The 14,821-nt window shown below is 42.1% G+C and overlaps 1 protein-coding gene across 3 annotated transcripts in view; it reads right to left on the reverse strand.

The window, feature by feature from the left end:
- shank3a (SH3 and multiple ankyrin repeat domains 3a) overlaps positions 1–14,821 on the reverse strand; it is a 1,012,090-nt gene that overhangs the window by 35,130 nt on the left and 962,139 nt on the right. The window lies entirely within an intron of this gene.

Consider the following 14,821-nt stretch of genomic DNA (forward strand, 5'->3'; position numbering starts at 1 on the left):
GAACAGGAGAGTTGTGCCTAATGTTCTGAGCAATATTTATCCTTCAAACAACATCACCAAAATAGATTATCTAATTATTATTGCTGGTTGTGACAGCAAGCTACATGCAAATTAGCTGCCATATTTTTTATATTACAACAAATTCTATGCTTTAAAAATATTGACTGTAGCATGTTTTGAAACATCCAGTGGTTGTGAATAGTGGTATATAAACACAAGTCTCCCTTTTACTGTTTTGGATGGCAACTGCAACTAATGATCATGCTTTTGACATTTCCACCTTCTCTAGACAAATCTGTTTTTTAGCTTGATTTTTACCATGCCCTTTTGTCCTGCATCATTTTCCATTCCCGTTCTCCTACTTTCTACCCCATCATAGGCCTTCTTTTACAGTTTTCCCTTCCACCTCGGCACTTGCTTGAAGTCTGTTACATCTTTAACAATTTTGATTTTTGATGAAAGTCATTCACTAAGAAAATACTGGGTTGGATTGGGCTTCTCAGAGATGGTACAGTTAGTTGGGACCTTTCCCAGCTTAGCCTGCTCACCATGGGATAAAGTGCCTGCAATGGTGGAAATTTCATTCATGGGGACATGAGTGCGAACATGAGTTTGTTCCTACACCTCTGCAAAGAATTTGAAGACAGCCAAAAGGCTGTTGAGTGAAGAGGCAGGCTATCCAAAAGGCATACCACGTATTTAACAATTTGCTTGATTGGTACATTTATGGGGATGTAGAAAAGCTAGTTTTTAAAGAAAATTATGCTTTTTCAAACAGTCTTTTTCACACATTGTAATTATAGAGTCATTGGTCTGTACGGAATGCATATTAAGTGAATGGGCATGGACATGCAATAGGTTGGCATGGCAGTGGTAAAAGCACAGCAGGTCAGGCAGCATCTGAGGAGCAAGAGAGTTAATGTTTTGGGCAGGACCTGTTTTCAGGACTGAGGAAGGGGAAGAGGGCTGAGAGGGTGGGGGTGGTGTTATGAGGCTAGGGTAAAGGTAGGCGGGATGATGATAGATCAGCAGGAAGTGTGGAGTAGATCGGTGGGAAGGAAGATGAACAGGTAGGTCAGGTCAAGAGGGTGGATCTGAGTTGGAGACTTGGATCTGGGATGGGGTTGGGGGAGGGGAGATTTGGAAAGTGGTGAATTCAATGTTCATGCCATGTGGATGTAGGCTCCTGAGGCAGAAGATGAAGTATTCCTCCTCTAGTTTGCGGGTGGCCTTGCGTAGGCAGTGGAGGAAGCCCAGAATATTTATGTCCTCGGGGAGAGGGGGAATTGAAGTGGATGGCCTCAGGAAGCTAGGGTTAGTTGGTGCGTACGGACCAGAAATGTTCTCTGAACCATTCCGCGAGGTTGCGCTAGGGCTCTCTAATATAGAGGAGACATAAGAGTCATAGAGATGTAAAGCATGGAAACAGACCCTTCAATCCAACCTGTCCATGCCAACCAGATATCCCAACCCAATATAGTCCCACCTGCCAGCACCTGGCCTCCAAACCCTTCCTATTCATATACTCATCCAGATGCCTTCTTTTAAATGTTGCAATTGTACTAGCCTCCACCACTTCCTCTGGCAGCTCATTCCATACACGTACCACCCTCTGCGTTTAAAAGGTGCCCCTTAGGTCTCTTTTTATGGGCGGCACGGTGGCCCAGTGGTTAGCACTGCTGCCTCACAGCGCCTGTAGACCCGGGTTCAATTCCCGACTCAGGCGACTGACTGTGTGGAGTTTGCACATTCTCCCCGTGTCTGCGTGGGTTTCCTCCGGGTGCTCCGGTTTCCTCCTACAGTCCAAAGATGTGCGGGTCAGGTGAATTGGCCATGCTAAATTGCCCGTAGTGTTAGGTTAAAGGGGTAAAGGTAGGGGTAGGGGTGGGTTGCGCTTCGGCGGGTCGGTGTGGACTTGTTGGGCCGAAGGGCCTGTTTCCACACTGTAAGTAATCTTATCTTTCCCCTCTCACCCTAAACCTATGCTCTCTAGTTCTGGACTCCCTCACCCCAGGGAAAAGACTTTGTCTGTTTATCCTATCCATGCTCCTCATGATTTTGTAAACCTCTATAAGGTCACCCCTCAGCCCCAGCCTGTTCAGCCTCACCCTATAGCTCAAATCTTCCAATCCTGGCAACATCCTTTTAAATCTTTACTGAGCCCTTTCAAGTTTCACAACATCTTTCCGATAGGAAGGAGGCCAGAGTTGCATGCAGTATTCCAGTCAAGAGCACTGAATGCAATAAATAAGGTTGGAAGATGTAGAGTAAATCTCTGCCAGATTTGGAATAATCCTTTGGGGCCTTGGTCTGAGATGAGGGGGAGGTGTGGGTGCAGGTTTTGCACCTCTTACGGCAGCAAGGGAAGGTGCCAGGTGTGGAGGGAGTGTTGGTGGGGCATGTGGACCTAATGAGGGAGTTGTGGAAGGAATGGTCCCTACAGAGTGCAGATAGGAGCAAGGAGGGAAATATATTTCTGGTGGCGGGGTGTGACTGTAGATGGTGGCCACACCTGGCATCTTCCCTTGCTGCAGTAAGAGGTGCAAATAATGTAATCTCTTGTAATCTTGGAAAACCTTCTTCACTGTCCACTATACCACCAATTTTGGTGTCATCTGCAAACTTACTAACCATGCCTCCTATATTCTCATCCAAGTCATTTATGTAACAAAAAAGTGGACCCAGTACCAATACCTATGGAAGACAACTGGTTACAGGCCTCCAATCTGAAAACAACCCTCCACCATCACCCTCTGGCTCCTCCATCAAGCTAATTTTGTATCCAGTTGGCAAGCTCACCTTGAATCCCATGTGATGTACCTTTACTAATTAGACAATCATGCGGAACCTTATCAAAAGATTTTCCAAAATCTGAGTAAACAGTGTCTACTGCTCTGCCCTCAATCTCTTTGGTTACTTCCTCAAAAAAACTCCAAGTTTGTGAGACATGATTTCCCTCATACAAAGCCATGCTGACTATCCCTAATCATTCCTTGCTTCTCCCAATACATGTAAATCATATCTGTCAGAATCACCTCCAACGACTTACCCACCACTGATAATTAGACTCACAGGTCTGTAGTTCCCAAGTTTCCCCTTATAGCCTTTCTTTAAAAAAAGACACATTAGCCACTCTCCAGTACTCCAGCGCCCGTGATTATAGATAACACAGATACTCCTGAGCAAACGTATTAAAGGATAGGGCCAAAGGCAGGTATATGGAGTTAGACCTCAGATCAGTCATGATCTCCTTGAATAGTGGAACTGACTTGACGGGCTGAATGACCTACTCCTATTCCTATGACTTTGGTTTGACCTTTTGAACTTATCTTTGGAATGGTTCCTGCATATAGACTATGGTTCACAAGTGGCCTATTATAGAGAGAAGCTTGATAGGCTGAATGGTATTTTTCATTTTCTGTTCTCTCCCCACAATCGATACTCTTATGTCCCTGAAGACACTGAGTCGTCATCTGATATTGTGAGCGAGCCATCAATAAGCCACAGTATCTGTGTGGTAGGATGAATAAGAATTTGGGTGGACATTTTGACCTTGCAGCCCCTAACTCTGGGTCCATACAAAGCAGCTAGAAACAAAATGGTGATTGAGTTGTGCACAAGCAGACTTTACCTTTACACCTTTGGAAAGCCAAAGAATTCAAGCCATGTTGAGGCTACCTTAAGCATCTAACCATTGAACAGAGCTGGTGGTACTAGCAAGGGAAGTTGTACATAGCAAGCTGACACATTTTTTAGACTGTGGGGTAAACACAAGACACACATGTCGAAAAGTGGCTTACTCATAATATCCTGCTTATGACCCCCTTTCATTGTATCTCTCCATGTTTGGTTAATTTAAATCTGATTTCTCCTGAAAATTGTACCAGTATTCTTAAACCCTCTAATCAGATATTAGTTGAATCGACCAGAGGTCTTAAGGACCTCTTTTCATCACTCAACATTGTCCAGCCACACTGACTTGAAGATGAATTCTCTTCCTCTTCCAGACATGGGGAGAAAGTATGGACACAAATAAACAAACTCCAGGTGTAACTAAAAGGTTAAAATAGAGATCAATTACAATGTTACACAGTAAGACTGGAGAATAGGATTTGGCCTAGGAAGGAAAGACATAAAAATCAAAATAAGAACAAGATGTAATCTCTTGGAGCTAAAAAAAAAGCTAACGTTTGCTGTCTTCAGATTGCTGTCCAAATCCAGAGGAAAAGGGTCTTCTCTGCATAATCTAAGTATCACACTATAATTGAGCTGTAATTCACTGATAAGAACAGCATTTTATAATAACAAAGGCAACAATAAATATTTGGGAGCTGGTCATGTATAGCACCAGGGTCTATTAGTATCTTTGGAGTGAGTAACATCTGACTGAATTCTGATTTTGTGATAAGTTTTTGACAATGGCATAAAATAATAAGGATGTACAAACAAACTGTTAAATAGATTTGAGACAATTCAATTAAGTGCATGAATGCTAACATAATTTAAAGTAAGTTTATTTATTTGTTTTGCTTCAGTTTTAAAAAGATCATTCATGGGATCTGGGCATAGCTTGTGGGGCCAGCATTAATTGCCCAGTTCTTATTGGCATTGAGAAGGTAAAAACAAGCTGTCTTCTTGAACCATTAAAATCCATTTCCCATAGACACACCCAAAATGCCATTGGGAAGGGAGTTCCAGGACTTTGATCCAATGACATGGAAAAAACAACTATATATTTCTAAACCAGGATGGTGGGTGGCTTGGTGGGGAAATTGCAGGGTATGGTGTTCCCCTGTATCTGTTGCTTTGCCCGTCTAGATGATAGTGATTGTGGGCTTGGGAGGTGCTGCTGAAGGAACCTTGGTGAATTTCGGCAGTACCTCTTGTAGATGGCACACGCTGCTGCTACTGTCTATTGGTGGTGGAGGGAGTCAATATTTGTGGTTATCATGCCAATCTGCTTGATCCTGAAATGTGCCACGCTTCCTGAGTGTTGTTGAAGCTGTACTCAACAAGGCAAGCAGGGAACATTCTACCACACATCTGACTTGCATCTTGTAGACGGTGGACAAGTTTTGGTAAGTCATTGAGTTACTTGCTGCAGGATTCCTCGCTTCAAACCTTCTCTAATAGCCACAGCATTTATATGGTTAGTCCAATTCAGTCCACGCTCAGTGGTAACCCCAGGATGTTGGCAATAAGCAATATCACTGGGTGATGTTTGATTCATTTTTGTTGGATGTGGTCATTGTATAATGAATGGTACTTACCACTTGTCAGCCCAAACCTGGATCGTGTCCAGGTCTTTTGGACATGAAGTGATTTACTGTCTGAAGTTTCAGAAATGGTGCTGAAAATTGTACCATTATCAATGAACATCCCCACGTCTGAGTTTAGGATGGAGGGAAATTCATTAATGAAGCAGCTGAAGATGATTGAGCCTAGGACACAATGTTAAGAAACCTAGCACATTTCTGGACAGTAGTAGTATCCCTAGCTCTGAGCCATGAGACTGGGTTCAAGTCCCACCTGTCCCAGTGATGTGTAATAGCATCTGTGAACAAGTTAATGAGAAAGTACCTATCCTGAGGAACTTAAGGATTCTTGTAGTGCAGTGATAGTGTATGCAAAAGTGAGGACTGCAGATTCTGGAGAATCAAAATTAGAGTGGTGCTGGAAACGCACAGCAGGTCAGGCAGCATCTGAGCTCCTCAGATGCTGCCTGACCTGCTGTGCTTTTCTCTGCAGTGATAGTGTACCTACTCTGAACAAGGAGACATGGGTTCAAGTTCCACCTTCTCCTGAGGTGTGTAATAACGTCTGGATTGAAAATATAATTAAAAGATATCTTGCAGGACAGTGGTAGCATCTATATCTTTGGAACAGGAGACCTGGGTTCAAATCCAGGGAGATAGTGAGGAAAGAGATCAACCTGAGACTGATATAGTTGAGAACAGAAGAGAGTCAAACAGTCAGGGCAGGCAGGGACAAGGTAGGACTAATAAATTAAACTGCATTTATTTCAATGCAAGGGGCCAAACGGGGAAGGTAGATGATCTCAGGGCATGGGTAGGAACATGGGACTGGGATATCATAGCAATTACAGAAACATGGCTCAGGGATGGGCAGGACCAGTAGCTTAATGTTCCAGGATACAAATGCGACAGCAAGGACAGAAGGGGATGCAAGAGAGGAGGTGGAGTGCCGTTTTTGATAAGGGATAGCATTACAGCTGTGCTGAGGGAGGATATTCCTGGAAATACATCCAGGGAAGTTATTTGGCAGGAACTTAGAAATAAGAAAGGGATGATTACCTTATTGGGATTGGATGATAGACCCCCCCCCCCGCCGCCCCCCGCCCAATAGTCAGAGGGAAATTGAGAAACAAACTTGTAAGGAGATCTCAGCTATAATAGGGTGGTTATGGTAGGGGATTTTAACTTTCCAAACATAGACTGGGACTGCCATAGTGTTAAAGGTTTAGATGGAGAGGAATTTGTTAAGTGTGTACAAGAAAATTTTCTGATTCAGTATGTGGACGCACCTACTTGAGAAGGTGCAAAACATGACCTACTCTTGGGAAATAAGGCAAGGCAGGTGACTGAGGTGTCAGTGGGGGAAGCACTTTGGGGCCAGCGACCATAATTACATTAGATTTAAAATAGTGATGGAAAAGGGTAGACCAGATCTAAAAGTTGAAGTTCTAAATTGGAGACAGGCTAATTTTGACAGTATTAGGCAAGAACTTTGAAAAGCTGATTGGGGGCAGATATTCGCAGGTAAAGGGATGGCTAGAAAGTGGGAAGCCTTCAGCAATGAGATAACGAGAATCCAGAGAAAGTATATTCCTGGTAGGGTGAAATGAAAAGCTGGTAGATATAGGGAACGCTGGATAACTAAAGAAATTGAGGGTTTGGTTAAAAAAAAGAAGGAAGCATATGTCAGGTATAGACAGGATAGACCGAGTGAATCCTTAGAAGAATATAAAGGCAGTAGGAGTATACTTAAGAAGGAAATCAGGAGGGAAAAACGGGGACATGAGATAGCTTTGGCAAATAGAATTAAGGAGAATCCAAAGGGTTTTTACAAATACATTAAGGACAAAAGGATAACTAGGGAGAGAATAGGGCCCCTCAAAGATCAGCAAGGCAGCCTTTGTGTGGAGCTGCAGAAAATGGGGGAGATACTAAACGAGTGTTTTGCATCAGTATTTACTGTGGAAAAGGATATGGAAGATATAGAATGTAGGGAAACGGACACCTTGCAAAATGTCCATATTACAGAGGAAGAAGTGCTGGATGTCTTCAAATGCATAAAGATGGATAAATCCCCAGGACCTGATCAGGTGTACCCTAGAACTCGGTAGGAAGTTAGAGAAATGGTTGCTGGGCCTCTTGCTGAGATATTTGTATCATCGATAGTCACAGGTGAGGAGCCGGAAGACTGGAGGTTGGCGAATGTGGTGCCACTGTTTAAGAAGGGTGGTAAGGACAAGCCAGGGAACTATAGACCAATGAGCCTGACGTCGATGGTGAGCAAGTTGTTGGAGGGAATCCTGAGGGACAGGATATACATGTATTTGGAAAGGCAAGGACTGATTAGGGATAGTCAAAATGGCTTTGTATGTGGGAAATCATGTCTCACAAACTTGATAGAGTTTTTTGAAGAAGTAACAAAGAGGATTGATGAGGACAGAACAGTAAATGTCATCTGTATGGACTTCAGTAAGGCGTTCAACAAGGTTCCACACGGGAGACTGATTCGCAAGGTTAGATCTCACGGAATACAGAGAGAACTAGCCATTTAGATACAGAACTGGCTCAAAGGTAGAAGACAGAGGGTGGTGGTGGAGGATTGTTTTTCAGACTGGAGGCCTGTGACCAGTGGAGTGCCACAAGGATCAGTGCTGGGTCCACTACTTTTTGTAATTTACATAAATGATTTGGATGTGAGCATAAAAGGTAGAATTAGTAAGTTTGCAGATAACACAAAAATTGGAGGTATAGTGGACAGCGAGGAAGATTACCTCAGATTACAGCAGGACCTTGACCAGATGGGCCAATGGGCTGAGAAGTGGCAGATGGAGTTTAATTCAGATAAATGCGAGATGCTGCATTTTGGGAAAGCAAATGTTAGCAGGACTTATACACTTAACGGTAAGGTCCTTGGCAGTGTTGCTGAACAAAGAGACCTTGGAGTGCAGATTCATAGCTCCTTGAAAGTGGAGTCGCAGGTAGATAGGATGGTGAAGAAGGCGTTTGGTATGCTTTCCTTTATTGGTCAGAGTATTGAGTACAGGAGTTGGGCGGTCATGTTGCGGCTTTACAGGACATTGCTTCGGCCACTGTTGGACTATTGTGTGCAATTCTGGTCTCCTTCCTATCGGAAAGATGTTGTGAAACTTGAAAGGGTTCAGAAAAGATTTACAAGGATGTTGCCAGGGTTGGAGGATTTGAGCTATAGGGAGAGGCTGAACAGGCTGGGGCTGTTTTCCTTGGAGTGTTGGAGGCTGAGGGGTGACCTTACAGAGGTTTACAAAATCATGAGGGGCATGGTTAGGATAAATGGACAAAGTCTTTTCCCTGGGGTCAGGGAGTCCAGAACTAGAGGACGTAGGTTTAAGGTGAGAGGGGAAGATATAAAAGAGACCTAAGGGGCATCTTTTTCACGGAGGGTGGTACATGTATGGAATGAGCTGCCAGAGGAAGTGGTGGAGGCTGGTATAATTGCAACATTTAAGAGGCATTTGGATGGGTATATGAATAGGAAGGGTTTGGATGGATTTGGGCCGGGTGATGGCAGGTGGAACTAGATTGGGTTGGGATATCTGGTCTGCATGGATGGGTTGGACCGAAAGGTCTGTTTCCTTGTTGTACATCTCTATGACACAATGTTTTCCTCGTAATTGTAACAGACTCAAATTTTTTTCGGGTTGTTTCTTGCCACACTTGATCAAGTGCAGCCTTGATGACTGGGGCAAATAATCTTGTCTTACCTCTGGTATTCTGCTGTTTTAGACTTGTTTGATTCAAGGCTAAACTTAGGTCAGGAACTGAGACGCTCTGTCAGAACTCAAAGTGAGTGTCAGTATGAAGATGTTGTGAACAGTGGGGTGGCATGGGACCCAGGTTCGATTCCAGCCTCGGGGGACTGTCTGTGTGGAGTTTGCACATTCTCCATGTGTCTGCGTGGGTTTCCTCTGGGTGCTCCGGTTTCCTCCCACAGTCCAAAGATGTGCAGGTCAGGTGAATTGGCCATGCTAAATTGCCTATTGTGTTAGGTGCATTAGTTAGGGTTATAGGGTAGGGGAATGGGTCTGGGTGGGTTACTCTTCGGAGGGTCAGTGTGGACTTGTTGGGCCAAATAGCCTGTTTCCATTCTCTAGGGAGTCTGTTCTAGTTCCAAGACAGGCTATGGCACTATTATCATTCGTGATAATATCAGCCACTTGCAGATCAGAATAGTTTGCAATGAAAATAATCCGTACTATTCAGCATCCAACCATCTGAAAGATATTGGTCAATAGTCCATTTTTTATGTTAATTTATGCAATGTGGGTGTTGCTGGCTGGCCAGTGTTTATTGCCATTATATTTATTTGACAAAGTGGTGGTCTTCTTGAATCGCTGCACTTCATTTGGTCTACATAACTCCACAATGCTGTCAGGAATGGTGTTCAGGGTTTTGACCTGGTGACACTGAAGGAATGACAATCCATTTCCAAGTCAAGATGGAGAGGAACTTGCAGGTGCTGGCATTCCCATGTACCTACTGCCTTTGTCTTTCTAGATGGTAGTAGTTGTGGGTTTGGAAGATGCTGTGTAAGAGGTCTTGGTAAATTTCTGCAGTGCACCTTGTAATTAGTACACACTGCTGCTACTGAACATCGGTGGTGAAGGCAGGCAATGCTTGTGGGTGTGGTGCCAATGAAGCAGGCTACCTTGTTCTGGATGATGTCAAGCTTCTTGTGTTGTTGCAGCTGCACCTATCCAGGCAAGTGGGGAGTATTCCATCACACTCCTGACTGTCACCATATCTATTGGTTAGGACCTCTTGAATGTGGGTCAGATGCCAATCTAGAACATATTTGGGCTAGCTGTGTACTCTGGATTTTATACCCAACTTTTCAAATGATATTCTCCAGATCATGATACTAACACAATGATAAATGTTTTTAATTTATCAGTTAAGTTTCAAACTCAATGACCAAACCACATGAATGCTTTACAAAACCCTGTTTAAAAGAAGAGCTCTACTGTCTGACACTCCTTATTACATATAATAGTTTTATGAGGCAGAGTCGCTAATGACAATAACAGCAAGTTAATAGCTTGATCTTACTCTATTGAACCCTATAGCACATGAGGAGGCCAATTGATCTTTAAAGGAACAACTTCCATGTTTCATTCCTTAAAGCTTTATAAACATTCGTTTTCAAGTATCCATTGGTTCCCTTTGAGAGTGATTACAGAATCTGCATCCACTATCTTTTCAGATAGTGCACTCCAAATCTTTAAAATTAACCGCATTAAAAAAGTAGTCTTCCCTCTGACCTCCTTGCAAGTTATTTTATATCTGTGTTCTCGTGTCCCACTCTCCTATTTTCGATTACTGTACCAAGGCACCTGATGAAACTATTTTGAACTACGAGTGTTATTTGTGAAAATCCAAATTAGTCATATCAAACATTCATGGGGTATAGCTTATGGCTGAATCTGTTCATGAATCTGTGTCAAAGGTAGTCAAGCCAATTGGGATCATCACAGGGAAAGGTAAGGTTGATGAGCCAGCTTTCACCAGCAGTAACATTTTATGAAAGAAGTTTGTGGTCAAGCAATTGCTTAGTACGTGATTGTGACTCGTATACTTCCCATTCAGGATGTTAGTCAATGGATAGTCAACTATAAATATATAATAAAATCTTAACAAGATTGAACTACTTATTGTGTCACTGCTAACACATGGTAAGAGCAATACAGAATTAATTCCACTGACCTGTTCTCTCCCTTTAACCCTGAGATATTAAATGGTTGGTTGATTTTTTTTTAGTAAAACAACAATTTTTATTTAGAGAGCACCATCAACAGCATAAAATGTCCCAAGATACTTCACAGGGATATTGTTAAGCAAAATTTGATCTGAATCATGGGAGGAGATTTTAGGCCAAATGGTCAAAAGCTTAGCCAAATAAGGAGCGTTTACTGAACATTGGAAAGGAGTAAAGAGGGAATTTGAGAGAGGGAATTCTCCAACGCTCTGGAGCTCAAGGTACGGTCACCGTTGGTGGAACAATTAAGATCAGGCATGCAAATAAGGTCAGAATTAAGGTGACACAAATGTTTTGGAGGGTCATGGAGCTAGAGCAGAATACAGAGATGGGAAAGGTTGAGGAAACAGCGATTTGTAAACGCAAAGGAAAATATTAACATCAATGCATTGTTTGACAGGGATATGATGTAGATTCAGTAAGCACAGAGCTGATAGGTGAATGGGGCTTGGTGTGAGTAAAGACATGGGCAGCAGAATTTTGGGTGATCTTAAAGGGAAGTGCTGGAGTGCAAAGACACATGTGCTTGCATAATCTTAACAAAGGCATGATTGGGGGTTAAACAGCAAACGAGCTGAGGCAAAGAGTGCAGTTAGACAATATGGATGTGGAATTAGGTGGGTTTTTCAGATGGCACAGATAATTGATTAAAAAATCATCAAGGCAAAATTGAAGTTGTGCAATATCTGTTGCAGCCTTAGATTGCTGGTTGTGAGAAGGACAAACATCCTTAAGACTATATATAAAGATTTGGTGGAATGCTCTGTCATCTCGAAGATTTGAAATACAGTCGTTGCAGGCCTAGGATAAATTCCAATAGTTTATAAATAATTACTAAACAGAGTTTGCTGAGTGATACATTACTGAAAGCTTACCTAGATTTCAAGGCTAGGGTAGGCACTCTGAGTCTGGGAACTTTCCCGGTGAGATGGATCTAAGATACAAGAGCTGAAATAATTTACAGTAAGGTCGGGTTGAAAGATTACAAACATAAATCACAGTTTTACTGTTAGATGACATTTAAAATATTTGGTTGCTCGAAGTGCAGCGCTGGTTACATCTAGGATTCTAAAATGAGGTGTACATTAGATTCCTAAGTTCAAAGAATCAGAATTGGTTAGAGGTGCATGCTGCATATTCATCCTCTTAGATGTATTTGGTGTAAACTTTCTAAATGCATGATACTGTTGCATAGTAGTTACATTACTATATGAGTACTCCAGAGGTTCAAAGATGTCAGTTCAAATCCCAAAATCGCAGCAGGGAAATTTTAAATGTGGTTAATTAAATAAATCTAAAATAAAATCTACATGAATACAAATCAATTTGGTTCTCTAAGGCACTCAGGGAAGTAAATCTGCTGTCTTTGCCCTTTCTGACTTGCATATGACTCCGGATTCACAACAATATGGTTGACTCTTAAGTGTCCTCTGAAATGGTCAAACAAGACACTCAACTGTTTGTGAAAAATTAGCATTGATTCGGATACCTGATTTGGACAAAGCAAAGAACAAAACAAAACAAAATCTAGTTGACCAGCAAAGTTCTCCCCACTGACATCTGAATACTTCCTAAAACTGTCCTGAGCAATAGTTGCAAGCAACGTTCTGACAAAGCTGTACACTCAGAACAGCCTAAATGCATGTACTTGTGAGGGATTACATGGGAAGTTTTAAACATTAATTCTTCATAAAGTATCATGACAAGTGTCATAATACTCTCCCTCAACTGATGAATTAGTACTACTCCATTTTGGATATTTTTTGAAAGAAGTACAGGATGTACTCTGAGTGGAGGACTTCCATTCCCATAACGTAACTTGGTAGCACTAATGGTCGAGCTGGCTGAATCCTAAAAGGACATAACTTACAGAATGGAGTCATAGCAGGTGGTGAAAACCAACAGGAACCAGTAGGAAAAGCTGACTTGAACCTGTCCTTATCTTTTGCAGATATGTTTGCCCTTGAGAGAAGGGGTGACCACTGTACAATCTTTCTGAGATTGATGTTCCTTCATACTGAGCATATTCTCCAGCATTTTTGTGTGTTACTGCCACTCTTCTGAATGAGATAGATTTAAATCCAAAATAAATCTAGCAGTAAAAGACTAGATATCCAAAAGCTTTCAGCTCTCAGCCAAAAGTAGTACTGGAATTATATTCAATCATAATTTTTAGCCTCATGGCCCAGCACATCCTTATTTTCCCATAATTATCAAGTGAAGAAAACAATCAGAAGATCATCAGGTAAGTGATGTAAGCTGACATCAGCAATGCTATCAAATTATATCTAGTCATCTATATCTTTCTAATCAAGCTCAGTTTGGGTTCCACTGGGCTCAAGATCTCATCATGACCGTTGGTCCAAACATTCCAAATTCTAAAGATGAAGTGAGTGATTGTGTGTGACAATATTGGACTGAGTGTGGAATCTGATTTCTGGTAAAATGGTAGCCAGTGGGAATTGGAGGAAATGTTTTCAGTTTGATAGAGTCAGACTTCAAAACTTGTATTTGAGATAGACAGTAAAGTGAAACTATAAAAGAGGCTGAGAAAATAAACTTGACACTTCTAGCGCCTAAAGTGGGACGACTCCTGGGTGGGTCTGTCGCGGACAGCAGTGAAGCGGTGGAGGTCTCCCTTGAGGCTCGGTGCAGGGATGGTCAGAGCTGGAAAAACTGATATTCTGAACTTTTCACGGGGCGGCACGGTGCCTCAGTGGTTAGCACTGCTGTCTCACAGCATCAGGGACCTGAGTTCGATTCCAGCCTCAGGCGACTGTCTGTGTGGAGTTTGCACATTCTCCCAGTGTCTGCATGGGTTTCCTCCGGGTGCTCCGGTTTCCTTCCACAATCCAAAGATATGCAGGTCAGGTGAATTGACCGTGCTGAATTGCCCATAGGATTGGGTGCATTAGTCAAGGGTAAATAGGGGGAATGGGTCTGGGTGGGTTACTCTTCGGAGGGTCAGTGTGGACTAGTTGGGCTGAAGGGCCTGTTTCCACACTGTAGGGAATCTAATCTAACCTAATCTATTCATATCATCTATAACGCTGTAGGGAATCTAATCTAATCTATTCATATCATCTATAATAAATAATAATAAATGCTATTATTTATTACTTTTCTGTTTACTTTTCTTTTTTTTATTTCCTAAGAATTTGATCTTACATATCTGTACCTAGGTACCTTTGTACCTAAGAAGGCACTGTAATGCACTGTAAACTTTTTACTGTACTCTTTTAAGTACATGTGACAATAAAGCTAATTCAATTCAATTCGATTTCTAAAGAAACTATGACCAAAACTGGATCGAAAATCTAAAATTCCTGGAGACTGAAACTGGTTGAAACCATAAAAGGACACAGAGCAATCGAAATTCAGGGTATAATTGCAGTTATACAGTGCAGGCAAGCTGAAGGAGGCTAGATTCGGGAGCTGAGAACACAACAATGTAGCAGCTGTTTTTGAGCCCTAAGAAAACATTGGAAGTTGAGAAAGTTTTGCAGACCTGTAACATTTTTGTGAAGACTTTGCCTGTAGCATGCGGGTTGGTTTGCACTACTGTCAGCTGAAGGTGAGGCTATCTCGGAGAAGAGGAGCTGAAACCCTTTGTGAGGAAGATAGAGTTTTTGGGAACTCCGTAACTGAATTTGGCGATATACATGCTGAGTGGACCGATAAGCAAATTTATATAATTTTTGTATTTACATCTGACAATTAATGTGTAATTTTTAAATTATAGTCCATGAAACTTACGTGTGGATCCATGCTTATC

Source organism: Chiloscyllium plagiosum, unplaced genomic scaffold (assembly GCF_037043375.1).
Source record: "Chiloscyllium plagiosum isolate Xiang-an unplaced genomic scaffold, Cpla_swu_hap1 HiC_scaffold_23, whole genome shotgun sequence".
NCBI lineage: Eukaryota > Metazoa > Chordata > Chondrichthyes > Orectolobiformes > Hemiscylliidae > Chiloscyllium > Chiloscyllium plagiosum.